The 13,259-nt window shown below is 49.5% G+C and overlaps 1 protein-coding gene across 4 annotated transcripts in view; it reads right to left on the minus strand.

Annotated features, from left to right (window-relative positions):
- The window catches only part of LINGO1 (leucine rich repeat and Ig domain containing 1), a 157,711-nt gene that overhangs the window by 20,826 nt on the left and 123,626 nt on the right, over positions 1-13,259 (minus strand). The gene's annotated exons all lie outside the window — the stretch shown is intronic.

The following is a 13,259-nucleotide window of genomic DNA, read 5'->3' on the forward strand; positions in this document are numbered from 1 at the left end:
ATGCCATTGGACAAAGGGGATGATGCCCTCGGCTTGTGTTCAATTGGTAGCTCCCTGACACCAGGCTACGTGTGATGCTATAATAAGGTTTCTGCCACTTGTCTGCTGTGTGGCCTTGGGAAAGTCACTTATCTTCACTGTGCCTCAGTTTCCTCATCTGTAAAATGGGGATGAAATACCTCTTCTCCTTCCTACTTAGACAGGGAGCCCCACATGGGACAGGGACTATGTCGGCTCAATCATTCAATGGTAAACTGCTGTGGGGATGAGGGCGGGATGAATATCAAAATGCTTAAAGGGTGCAGATTTAAATGCAGAGGCCAGAACTAAATGCAATACAGAAGGGAGAGGGAATAGGGGAAACGAGGTCTTAGTCAGGGAAGGCCTTTTGGAGGAGACATGATTTTAAAAAGGCTGTGAAGGTAGGGATAGTGACTTGTACTTCCCAAGCGCTTAGTACAGTGCTCTGCACACAGGAAGCGTTCAATAAATATGATTGAATGAATGAATGATACGAATGGGTAGGGTGTTCCAGGCCAGAGTCTAAGCTCATTTCTTCTTGTTCTGTTCTCAGGAGGTTGGAAAGAAGGTGGCCAGCATCTTTGGTAAAGTGACCCCTACCTGGCCTTTTGGCCCTTACTCAGCTGCCCCTCAGCCTGAGCGCTTGCTGTACGAAGAGTACGTACTCACCCAAGCATTTAATACAATGCTCTGCACATTGAGAAGCAGCATGGCTCAGTGGAAAGAGCACGGGCTTTGGAGTCAGAGGTCATGGGTTCAAATCCCAGCTCCGCCAACTGTCAGCTGTGTGACTTTGGGCAAGTCACTTAACTTCTCTGTGCCTCAGTTACCTCATCTGTAACATGGAGATTAAAACTGTGAGCCCCCCGTGGGACAACCTGATCACCTTGTAACCTCCCTGGTACTTAGAACAGTGCTTTGCACATAGTAAGCGCTTAACAAATACCATTATTATTATTATTATTATTATTATTATTATAAGCGCTCAGTAAATACAATAGATTGATTGATTGATTGTAGAGCCCTCTGCTGGGCACTTGGGAGAGTGCAGTGCAGTAGAGCTGATGGATATGATCCCTGCCCACTAGAAGTTTATCCTCTAGAAGTTCTTGGTGACTTCGGAAGATGAGTTCTTGATGTAATAAAGGGACTGAAAATTTGATAGCAGTGTAGGTCAAGAGAGCTGGTGGAAAGGAAGTGAAGAAAGTGGGTTTGTATTTTATGCTGCAAATACCGAAAATTAGGGAAGCAGCATGGCCTACTGGGTAAAATGTGGGCCTGAGAGCCCAAGGAACTCTGTTCTAATCCCAGCTCTTCCATTTAACTGCTGTGTCACTATGGGCAAGTCAGTTAATTTCTTTGGGCCTCAGTTTCCTCAACTTTAAAATGGGGATTCAATACGTGTTCTGCCTCCTACGTATATTGTGAGTTCTAGGTAGGTCAGGGGCTGATTAACTTGTATCTACCTCAGCATTTAGAACAGTGCTTGACACCTAGTAAGCACTTAACAAGTACCTTAAAAAATACCCATTTCTTTAACTTGATTTGTTCTCCTCTTTCCCTTCCCCACTGTTAGCAACGGCCTTAGTTATGAAGCAGCTACAGAGCACAATGGCATCATCGCATTACAGCATGCACAGAATGACATAATGATGTTGCGTGTGGGGGACATAAATTGGATTGCGCTTTGCACACCAACTCTCAGAGATTTAATTGATATTATGTATTCTTATACCCTACAATTTTTCCTGCTCCTAATCTACTTTAATGTCTGTCTTCCCTTCTAGACTGTAAGCTCCTTGTAGGAAGGGATTTCTTCTACCAACTTAGTACAGTGCTCTGCACCCAGGAACTGCTCATTGAATACCATTGATTGATAGACTGATTTCCTCCAGACCGATTAAACCACAGCACTTCCAGGGAGCCATTTTGGCACCTTGAGTTCTGCAAGGCTAGGCTATGCGGTATGAGAGGGGGCAGTCCCACTGCTTTCCATTCCAAGGAGCCCCTGACCCTTGTTTTTTATGGTATTTGCTGAGTGCTTACTACGTGTCCAGCACTGTTCTAAAATACAGATTAATCAGGCAGGATATTGTTCCTGTCCCACATGGGGCTCACAGTCAAGTAGGAGGGAGAGCAGGTATTGAATTCCCATTAGGCGGATGAGGTAACTGAGGCACAGAGAAGTGCGATGATTTGCCCAAAGTCACACACCTGGTGAATGGCAGAGCTGGGATCAGAACCCAGGTCCTCTGGATCCTTGATGGAAAAGATGGCTAGCAGCCATGAAGACTGGGGGTCTGAGAAATACATTGACCTCTTTCCAGGGGGAAACAAAGGCATGGAGCAGGGGGGAGCCCTGCATTGACTTCACTTGCTAGAGTCGAGGATCCCAGACTCTTAAAGATTTCCCAGGCAAAGGGGTAAGGTGGCATAATAATAATAATAATAATAATGATGATAATAATAATAATGTCTGTTAGGCACTTGCCATGTGCCAAACACTTGATAGATACATGATAATCAGGTCAGACCCAGTCCCTGTCCCACATGGGCTCCCCTTTTCATCCCAGTTTTACAGATGAGGAAACTGAGGCTCAGTGAAGTGAAGTAATTTGCCCAAGGTCTCACGACAGTTGGCTTATGTATTCCTTAAGATCATCCCAACGCCACAAAAGTATTATTTTTCTCTACTTTTTCCCCTATCCTGAATTTAACTGCGGTATTTGTTAAGTACTTACTATGTGCCAGGCACTATACTAATCGCTGGGGTAGATACGAGATAATCAGGTTGGACACCATCCCTGTCCCACAAGGGACTCACAGTTTTAATCCCCATTTTAACAAAGGAGGTAACTGAGGCACAGAGAAGTTAAGTGATTTGCCCAAGGTCACACAACACAGTCATGATTCGAGCTCAAGTCCTTTCCCTGTGGACTGTGAGCTCCTTCTCGGAAGGGATCACGTCTACCCACTCTGTTATTCTTTACTTTCCTAAGCGCTCTGCCCTTTGTAAATATTTAATAAATACCATTGATTGACCGAAGTGATGGAGTCTGCATTAGAACCCAGGCCCTCTGACTCCCCAGTCTGTGCTCCATCCACTAGGTGACCTTGCTTCTGGGGCAGGGGGGGTGTAGGAGAGTCCTTGCCTCACTCCCCAAGCCCTTTCCTTGCTTTTGTGGGAGGGGAGTGGGAATAGGAGTGGGCAAGGAGTGGAGCCCCTTACAGGTCCTCCAGCCTGGCCCGGGCTGCCCTGGACCCTCACTTACAGGTCTCACCCAGCACCCTGCTTCACCCCAGATAAACTGATACAGCTCTGCAGCAAAGTCCTTAGCTGGATGCTCCCAAGACCCTCGAGCCAGGCCAGCCCCGGATCCCCTCCTGGGGCAGCCTTTCTGTTCCCCAGGCCCTGCCTCGCCAATCTCCTCCCCATCTCCTCCCCATCTTCCCTCTGCTTTTCTCCTGCACCTCCCCTCCACTGTCTGGGCCTCCCTGCCCTCCCCAGGAAGGAGGGGGAAAAAATCCACCTGAAAGAAAATTGAGGCCGTGCCCTCTGTGTATTTATTTCTTTATTTCTCTCTGTTGTTTGCTTTGAGTTAAGAGTTCCCAGCCCCTCCGGTCTCTCCGCCTGGCGGTTTCCCTCGCCAGCTTTATTGGCATCTTTCCACCAGAACCATCTTTTGCCGCCGCTTTGCTGCACTTAGAAACTCAATCCCTGACCGCCTGGGACCCTGGGCTCAGCCGGGGAGGGCAGGGGGATGGGCCAGGGAGCTGACTAGGCCCTTTTGGAGCGCTCAGGCTGCAGGTGAGCCTGCCTATCTCCCAGTTGCCTTCCTGCTCTGCTGCTCTGGGCCATTCAGTGTGCCCAGACCCAGGACCAGATCCCCTGGGCTCAGGGGTTGGAGGGCTGAAGAGACGCTGTCAAGCGCCCGTTGTCCTGGTTCCCTTCCTCTCTCCCTTCATCCTTCTCTCCCACCCTCCCTCACCCACCCCACCCTACTCCATCCTGAAGCTGTGTTTTATTCATTAGGCTCTGGCAGCCCAGCCCAGTTCTACCATATTCCTGATGCCATTGAAAGAATAAATTATGAATTTTAATTGTCTAAACATCTTAGTGTTTAAACCATTCTAAATATAGGCCGACCGAGGCAGTGGGAATATGGACAGCCAAGAGCTGTCTCAGAGAGTTGGATACCAGCCCCTTCCCCAGCCCCAAAACCCCTCCCACCTCGGGCTCCCCGCCATGGAGGGAGGCTCTATTATCTCTGGGTCTCTCTCCTCTGGGTCTCGCCTCTTCAAATCTATCTTTTTGAAGAAGATCCTTCTTCAAATCTATCTTTTCTGGTTCTCTCCCATCTGAGGCTCTCTTTTCTGGGTCTCCCTCATCTGGTTCTCTCCCAACTGGGTCTCTTTTCTGAGTCTCCCTCATCTGGATCTGTCTTTTCTGGATCTCCATTACCTGGATCTCTCTCATCTGGATTTTTCTTCTCCGGATCTCCCTTGCCTGGATCCCTCTTCTTCAATCCTGTCTTCCCTGTATCCCTCCCATCTGGGTCTCTCTTTTCTGGGTCTCCCTCAGCTCGATCTCTCTTTTCTGGATCTTCCTCATCAGGGTCTCTCTCATCTGAATTTTTTTTTTTCTGGCTCTCCCTTGCCTGGTTCCCTCTTCTTCAGATCTACCTTCTCTGAGTCTTTTCTCGGAATTTTTTTTTCTATTTTGGAGCTCTTTTCCCTGGCTTGCTCTCATCTCGTTCTCTCTCTCTCCTCTGGACCTTTGTTTTATTGATTTTTCTTCTCTGGATCTCCATCATCATCACCATCACTGGTATTTATTAAGCACTTGTGTGCAGAGCACTGCACTAAGCACTTGGGAGAGTACACTACAACAGAGTTAGTAGATATGTTCCCTGGCTACAGCGAGCTTACAGTCAACTGGGCCTCTCCTTTCTAGGTCTCTCTCATCTGGATTTTTCTTCTCTGGATTTCTCTTGTCTGAATCCCTCTTCTTTGGATCTCTTTTCAGGGTCACTGGTGGGCTAGCCGGGAGTGGGCATTGTCCTTGGGGCAGGAGAGCGGGGAGTGGGGATGCTACCAGGCTGAGGGGGAGAAGCCAGGAGGACCCTCTGTAAGGGGTCGGTGAGACAGCTCAGGCTGGTGACCTAGCTCCCAAGTAAGCTCCCAGCCCCTCCAATCAGACCCAGAAGAAGTCTGTCTTCCAGCCAGGGGCTCAGATCCAGCTGAGACCCTCCCGCCCCTTGGGGGTTGCTGGACTTGAGCCAATACAGCCTGGGCCAGGAGAAGATTGAACCCAAATTCATCTGGACTCTGGCCTCCCTGGGGGATTTCCGGGTCAGAAGAGGGTGTGGCTTTGGTTCCTTCTGGGTTTTTTTTTTAACCGTGTTTTATTTATATCCCGGTACAGGGAGTACTATAAATAAAAACACTTTGCACTTCCATAGGACTGTCCATTCCCACCACTTTACTAACACTCAATAATTCATCCAGGCAACACCTCTCCCATCCCCCACTCAGCCGGCAGGTAAAACTCCAGGCCCCAATGCAGGGTTGTCCCTGTCCCTTGCTAGGGAGCCTGTGGGTGGAAACCCAGAAGTCCCTGCCCTCCAGAAGCTGCCCTGCCCATTGGCCAAAACCAGCGCGGCTCCCATGTCTCCCTACCCTGATGGAATCAGCCCTGAGAAGTCGTCAGAGGAAGGAAACACAGAACGTAAAGAAGGAGCACGGATTCCCCAAACTAGGAAAAATAGGGAAAAACCCAAACACCTATAAGAGGGTGACTGAAACAAACCACACCGCGGTAACATAACCCTGCCGGCAATCCATTTGACTGTCCTACAGAATAGGCATAATTACTATCCTAGAGAAGGGCTCTCATCGATAACCAGCTACGGGATCTGCTATATCCAAACTAGGAAAGCAGCAAAAATCAATTACATTACATACAAGGACAGAGGAGATATACCTCGCTGTATGAAAATTCTGGCAAACAAGGGGCTTTTAATACCTCGCAGCCTGGAGCTCACTCCATCTGCATCAAACCTGCTTGAAGGAGTTCATGCCAGATGACATTATCTTTTTTTTTTTTTAGGAAAGGAGGGGGTGTCCCATGTCCAAATCTAAAATTTGTACTTCCAACCTGGATCGAAGGCCCGGAACTTGGCTGGATGAGTAACGTGGAGCCCAAGAGGCAATGAGAATGAACTCCCATTTTCCCAGCTTTCCCCTTACCCGGATGTTTCAGCGGAATTGAGATGGGCAGGAGGGGATATGGCACTCAGAAGCTGGAAAAGATGTTAGTTTTGTCCCCTTCTTTTGCCCACATCTGAATTGTAGAATTGCGAGCCTCAGTTTTCTGTGTTATTTTATCTGTGAGTCATTTGTCCATTTTGTGGATTTCACTGTTTTACCGACAGAGAGCTCAGTTTCCTTCCAACCCTTTCCAAAACCCAACAACCTGAAACCCCCAGGGGCCAGGCCCAGCCTCCGCTGCCTTTCTCACAGCCCCTCACGTGGCCCCTCCCTTCCATCGCCTCAGACAACTGGAGGCCGACAGGGTGTTGACAGTGGTCAAGCCTACTGGCCTTGCCTCCTGTTTGAGTCTCTCTGGGAGACTTCCCGCAGGGCAGAAGATGGGGCTGGACCATCATGGAAGTGACTTTTCCCTCTCTCCCTGCTTCCAGGCTAGTGTAGGGCCCATCAACCTCAGCTTCATGGAGCAACTGCTCTATGAAGCCTTTCTTCCACACCCTGCCCCCGGCCTCAAGGCTGCCTGCTGAGGACCTCGTTGGCCAGACTAGAAGGAGAAGAAGAAGTTCTGCTTCTCAACCCTGCCACCTCGATGCCCCTAGAAATTACTGTGGGGGGCTACCTACATCTGGTCCTGGGCTGGAGGCCTGGAGGGTAGGGTGGAATCCAATAATCCAAAGGAGCTCTTTGGGTAATTGCACGTAGTCCTTCCGGTGACCAGAAAGCCCCAGGCAGGATGGCTACAGAGTATTATTATTATTCTTATTATTACTATTATTATTAATAATAGTAATCTACTATAGTATAGTATAGTATATAGTATATATACTATATAGTATATATACAGTATATATATGTATATATATGCAGCATATATAGTATATAGTATAGTATATATACAGTATATATATATGTATATATATATGCAGTATATATAGTATATAGTAATAGTAATCTACTATTATTATTAATAACAGTAATCGTAATGAGAAGCAGCATAGCCTAGTGGAAAGAGCATGGGCCTGAAGTCAGAGGACCTGGGTTCTAATCCTAGCTCTGCCGGTTGCTTGCTGTGTGACTTTGGGCAAGTCACTTAACTTCTCTGTGCCTCAGTTACCTCATCTATAAAATGGGGATTAAGAGTGTGAGCCCCATGTGGGGCAGGGACTGGGTACAAGCTGATTATCTTGTAGCCACCCGAGCACTTGGTACAGTGCTTGACACAGAGTAAGCATTTCACACACACCATTAAGAAAAACAGTATTTGTTAATCACTAACTACGCACAAAGCACCGTATTATGCACTGGTGTAGATATAAGAAAATCAGATTGGACACAGTCCCCATATCATGTGAAATTCACAGTTTAAGAGGGAGGGACAACAGATATTTAATCCCCTTTTTACAGATGAGGAAACTGGGGACCAGAGAAGTTTGGTGACTTGTGGCAGATCCGGGATTAGAACCCAGCTCCTCTGACTCTCTGGACCGTGTTTTTTCCACTAGGTTACACTGTGTCCAAGAGAGAGCTGGATGTGGCTATTTGACTGCTTCCTTTCACCCAAATTTGCTGTATTTCTCAAGAAAGTAAGGCCAGTCTCCCCTGGGTTGAGGACCCAGGCCAGGGAATGGGGTGGGAGTTACACCCATTGGGTCTACCAACTCTGTTACATTGTACTCTCCCAAGCACTTTGCTCAATAAATACAATTGATTGATTGATGATTGACTGATTGGTTCATGCCCCCTACCCAACCCTTTATAGCTTAATCCCAAGATACTGCTCTGCGTTTGGGGCAGCTATGAGTCAGTCTAAACCCTCTTTTGTGTGCTGCAGCTTCGTAAACATTTCTGTTCTCTTTAGAGCTGTCATTTCTTAATTTTTTTCTTCTTTCTCTTTTCCGTCCTCCCACTCCAAGTCCCTATCCTTCCTTGGCATTTGGGGGATCTCTCTCCCAAGCTCCATTTTGTTCCCCAAGGGAAGAGTGATTTTCAGGCGCTACTGAGCTCCCAGGCCCTGGGGGAGGGTCCCTGTCAGTTTGTCTGGAGGACCACCAGGCTACAGAGGGGACCAGCCTCAGTATTATTGTGGACGCTGTTCCCCAGTGACCCTGTGGGATGCAGAGCATAAGGGCTAGGCTGGGCATGAACTGGGACCTTACTGTACTGAACTGTACTGTACTGAACTGGGAACTGGGACCTCACTGTACCTCGTTCCCTCACTGTACCTCGTTCTCGCCTGTCCCGCCATCGAACCCCAGCCCACATCCTCCCCCTGGCCTGGAATGCCGTCCCTCCACACATAAGCTAGCTCTCTTCCTCCCTTCAGAGCCCTACTGAGAGCTCACCTCCTCCAAGAGGCCTTCCCAGACTGAGCCCCTTTTTTCCTCTCCTCCTCCCCATCCCCCGTATCCTACCTCCTTCCCCTCCCCACAGCACCTGTATATATGTTTGTACAGATTTATTACTCTATTTGTTTTACTTGTACTTATTTACTATTCTATTTATTTTGCTAATGATGTGCATCTAGCTTTATTCCTATTTATTCTGATGACTTGACACCTATCCACATGTTTTGTTTTGGTATCTGTCTCCCCCTTTTAGGCTGTGAGCCCGTTGTTGGGTAGGGACCATCTTTATATGTCGCCAACTTGTACTTCCCAAGCACTTAGTACAGTGCTCTGCACACAGTAAGCACTCAATAAATACGATTGAATGAATGAATTAATGACCTTTCTTCACTATGCCAGGCCCAGCCAAGGCAGAAGTTATCCTCATTATCACTCCCACGAGGCCACTAGTAATCAATCTATCGAACCATCGCATTTCTTGAGCACCTCCTTGGTTGGTCAGATGGGTCCCATCTGAGCCCAGCTCCAGGGCTGTGGGGTCCATCTGGGTCCAACCTCACCTTTGAGATGGTGGGAGCGGAGGATCAATCAATCAATTGTATTTATTGAGCGCTTACTGTGTGCAGAGCACTGTACTAAGCGCTTGGGAAGTACAAGTTGTCAACATATAGAGACAGTCCCTACCCTACAGTGGGTTCACAGTCTAGAAGGGGGAGACAGAGAACAAAACAAAACATATTAACAAAATAAAATAAATAGAATAGATATGTACAAGTAAAATAAATAGAGTAATAAATATGTACAGACATATATGCATATATACAGGTGCTGTGGGGAAGGGAAGGAGGTAAGGCGGGGGGGTGGAGAGGGGGAGGAGGGGGAGAGGAAGACAGGGGCTCAGTCTGGGAAGGCCTCCTGGAGAAGGTGAGCTCTCAGTAGGGCCTTGAAGGGAGGAAGAGAGCTAGCTTGGCAGATTTGGAAGGGAGGGCATTCCAGGCCAGGATAGAGGCAGAGGGCAGAGGCAGAGAGGACAGAGGGCATGTTACTGATCCCCAGCTGCCATACTGCTGGGGGCTGCAGCCTTCCCCCAGGGGCTGGAGGAAGCCCCAAAATGGCGTGATCCAGGCCTACCATTCCCTCTCAGCTCACTCTATTGAGTGCACTCAGTCCTGTCTCCCTACTCACTTTACTGGGCATGCTCGATCCCACCAACCCACCCATTCTACTGGGCCTGCTAAATCGCACCTTCCCACCCACTCTACTGGGCCTGATTAATCCCAACTCCCCACCCACTCTACTGTGGGGGCTCAGTGCCCCCTCCTCCACTCACCCTACTGAGGATGCTCAGTCTCACGTTCCCACCCATTCAGCTGGGTTTGCTCAGTCCCATATCCCCACCCATTCTGCCATGGGACAGGGACTGTGTCCAATCCTCTTTGCTCGTATCTACTCCAGTGCAAAGTACAGTGCTTTAAACATAGTAAGCACTAAATCCCACAATATCATCAATAGTATTGTACTGAGGGCTTACTGAGTGCAAAGTAATGTACTAAGCACTTGTGAGAGTACAATGCAACAGAGCTGGTGGACACATTCCCTGCCCACAATGAGCTTAGAGCCTAGATGGGAGACTGACATCAACATATATAAATATTTTATGATATACTGGGGGGGCTCAGTCCCCCTTCCCACCCACTCTATTGGGTATTCTCAGTCCCACCCCCCATCCTACTTTGCTCAGTCACATCTTCCTGTCCACTGTGCTGGGCATGCTCATTCCCAACCTCCCTCCTCTACTGGGCTCCATCCCACCTCCCCGCTCCCATATTCCACTGGGTACTATTAGTCCAACCTCTCACCATGGCAAGGGAAGGTTCTCATAAGGGCTATGGTGCTTCTCCTTTGTGATCAAGCTTATTCCTGCCCAAATGCTCCAAGCCCTTAGCTAATTATTCAGAGAGGGAAGTGTGGCCTAATGGTAAAAGCATGGGACTGGGCATCAGAAGCCCCAGGTTTTCACCCTAGCTCCACACTGCCCACGGTGTGACTTGGGGAAAGTCATTTAACCTCTTTGGGTCTCAGTTTCATCTGTAAAATACGGATATAATGCCTTCTTTCCCTCCCTCTTAGACTGAGAGCCCCACAGGGAACAGGGTCTATGTCTGACCTGATTCCCTTGTATCTACCCCAGCGCTTGGCATGATGCTTGACGCATGTTTAACAAGTACCATGGTTCATTAATTAAGGATGATAAGGTCAATGAAAAAAGTTGGTTGAACATTGTATAAGAAGTGGCCCTTCCAAGGCCTGGGATGTAGAAGGGGAATGGAAGATGGAAGCGTGCTGGGTGATTTGGTCTGCAATAAAGATAGGCGAGGACATCTATTGAGATCAGAACACAGGAGCTTAGACCAGAGAAAACATCAAACCTCCTCAGCAAATTGAAAACAGCAGTCAGACCACCTCTGATGGGGGACCAGGGCATAGTCTGGTCTCCCCTACCCCAACTGGGCTGGGGAGGGGATGGAGTTCTCGGTACTATCTTGGCAGCTTGGCCAGCCTAAGTATCCCTCCCCACTCCATCAGGCGGGGGACTGAACCAGATGACCTTTTGAGCGGTGGGAGTCCAACCTCCCCGTGCCACCAACGTGAAGCAGTACCAGCTCCTTCGTCATCCGGGGGTGATACATTCAGACCTGGGTTCTGTCCTGCTTATTACTCCTCCTAGGTGTAAATCCTACTTCCCATTAAACCGTTACTGTTCCTGTCCTGCCCTGCTGGGACTCGCTAGGAGTTGTGGGGGAGGGGGTCGGGGAAGGGGGAGGTGGGGAGGAGGGATGGAAGGTTATTAGTCTCGAGAAGCGGCGTGGTTTAGGTTTGGGAGTCGGAGGTTGTGGGTTCTAATCCCGGCTCTGCCACTTGTCAGCTGTGTGACTTTGGGCAGGTTCACTTATAGAGAAGCAGCATGGCTCAGTGGAAAGAGCACGGGTTTGGGAGTCAGAGGTCACGAGTTCAAACCCCAGCTCCGCCACTTGTCAGCTGTGTGACCTTGGGAAAGTCACTTAACTTCTCCGTGCCTCAGTTACCTCATCTGTAAAATGGGGATGAAGACTGAGCCCCACGTGGGGCAACCTGATCACCTTGTATCTACCCCAGCGCTTAGAACAGTGGTTGTCACATAGTAAGCGCTTAACAAATACTAACATTATTACTACTCAACTTCTCTGGGCCTCAATTACCTCATCTGTAAGATGGGGATTAAAACTTTGAGCCCCGTGTGGAGCAACCTGATTACCTTGTATCTACCCCAGCACTTAGAACAGTGCTTGGCACATAATAAGCGCTTAACACATACTATTATTATTATTCTCTGTGCCTCAGTTACCTCATCAGTAAAATGGGGATTAAGACTGTGAGCCCCACGTGGGACAATATCTGATTACCTTTCATCTAGCCCAGAGTTTAGAACAGTGCTTGGCATATAGTAAGCGTTTAACAAATACCATCACTATTGTTATTATTATTATTATTATTATTATTATTATTATTATGTCCAGCCGGACCCTCTGAGGTCGTGATCGGGGTGTTCCTCTTGGAAGTCTCCCGCAAGACTCCCGGGAGCCCTTGAACCCCCTCCCTTCCCCTCGCCGGGCTCTCTTAACCCTAGCCCCTCGCGGATCCCGGCCTCGCCTCTCCCTGCCCCTCGCTGCCCCGGGCAGAGAGCGGGGTCCGAGCTCCGGCCATCAAATCCTCCTCCAGCAGGAGCCCGTGAGGCAGGAGGACCCGGGCCGATGGACGCTGGGAGGGTCTCTGTCCCTCTACCTGCGTCCTTGCCTCTCTCCCTCCTTCCACCCCTACCTCCCCTAGTCTTCTCTCTCTCTCCCTCCATCCTTCCCTTCCTTCTCTCTAACCTTCCCCTATCCCTCCCTTCCTTCTCTCCATCCTTCCCCCATCCCTCTCTCCCTTCTCTCCATCCTCTCCGCATCCCTCTCTCCCTTCTCTCCATCCTTCCCCCATCCCTCTCTCCCTTCTCTCCATCCTCTCCGCATCCCTCCCTTCCTTAGTACAGTGCTCTGCACACAGTAAGCGCTCAATAACGATTGAAAGAATGAATGAATCTCTCCCTTCTTTCTTTCCATCCTTCCCCCATCCCTCTCTTCCCTCTCTCCATCCTTCCCCTATCCTTCCCTCCCTTCTCTCCATCCTTCCCCCATCCCTCCCTCCCTGCTCCCCATCCTTCAGCATCCCTCCCTTCCTTCTCTCCATCCTCCCCACATCTCTGCCTTCCTTCTCTCCACGCTTCCCCTATCCGTCCCTCCCTTCTCTCCGTCCTCCCCATCTCTCCCTTCCTCTCGATCCCTCCCTCCTTTCTCCCCATTCTTCTTTCCCTCCCTTCCATCCCTCCCCTTCCTTCCCCCCTCCCTCCGTCCCTTCCATTCTTCTCTCCGTCCGTCCTTCCATCCCTCCCTTTTCCCTTCCCTTCCTTCTTTCCACGCACCCTTCCCTCCCCCCCTCGGCGCCCCGGACCCAGGGAGCCCCTGCCAGTGGGGCTGGGGGAGGGGGTTTGGAGAAGACCCCCGGGCCGCCTCCTCCGCTGAGCCCCTTCCCCCTGCGGGAGCCCCG

This window comes from Tachyglossus aculeatus, chromosome 26 (assembly GCF_015852505.1).
Source record: "Tachyglossus aculeatus isolate mTacAcu1 chromosome 26, mTacAcu1.pri, whole genome shotgun sequence".
NCBI lineage: Eukaryota > Metazoa > Chordata > Mammalia > Monotremata > Tachyglossidae > Tachyglossus > Tachyglossus aculeatus.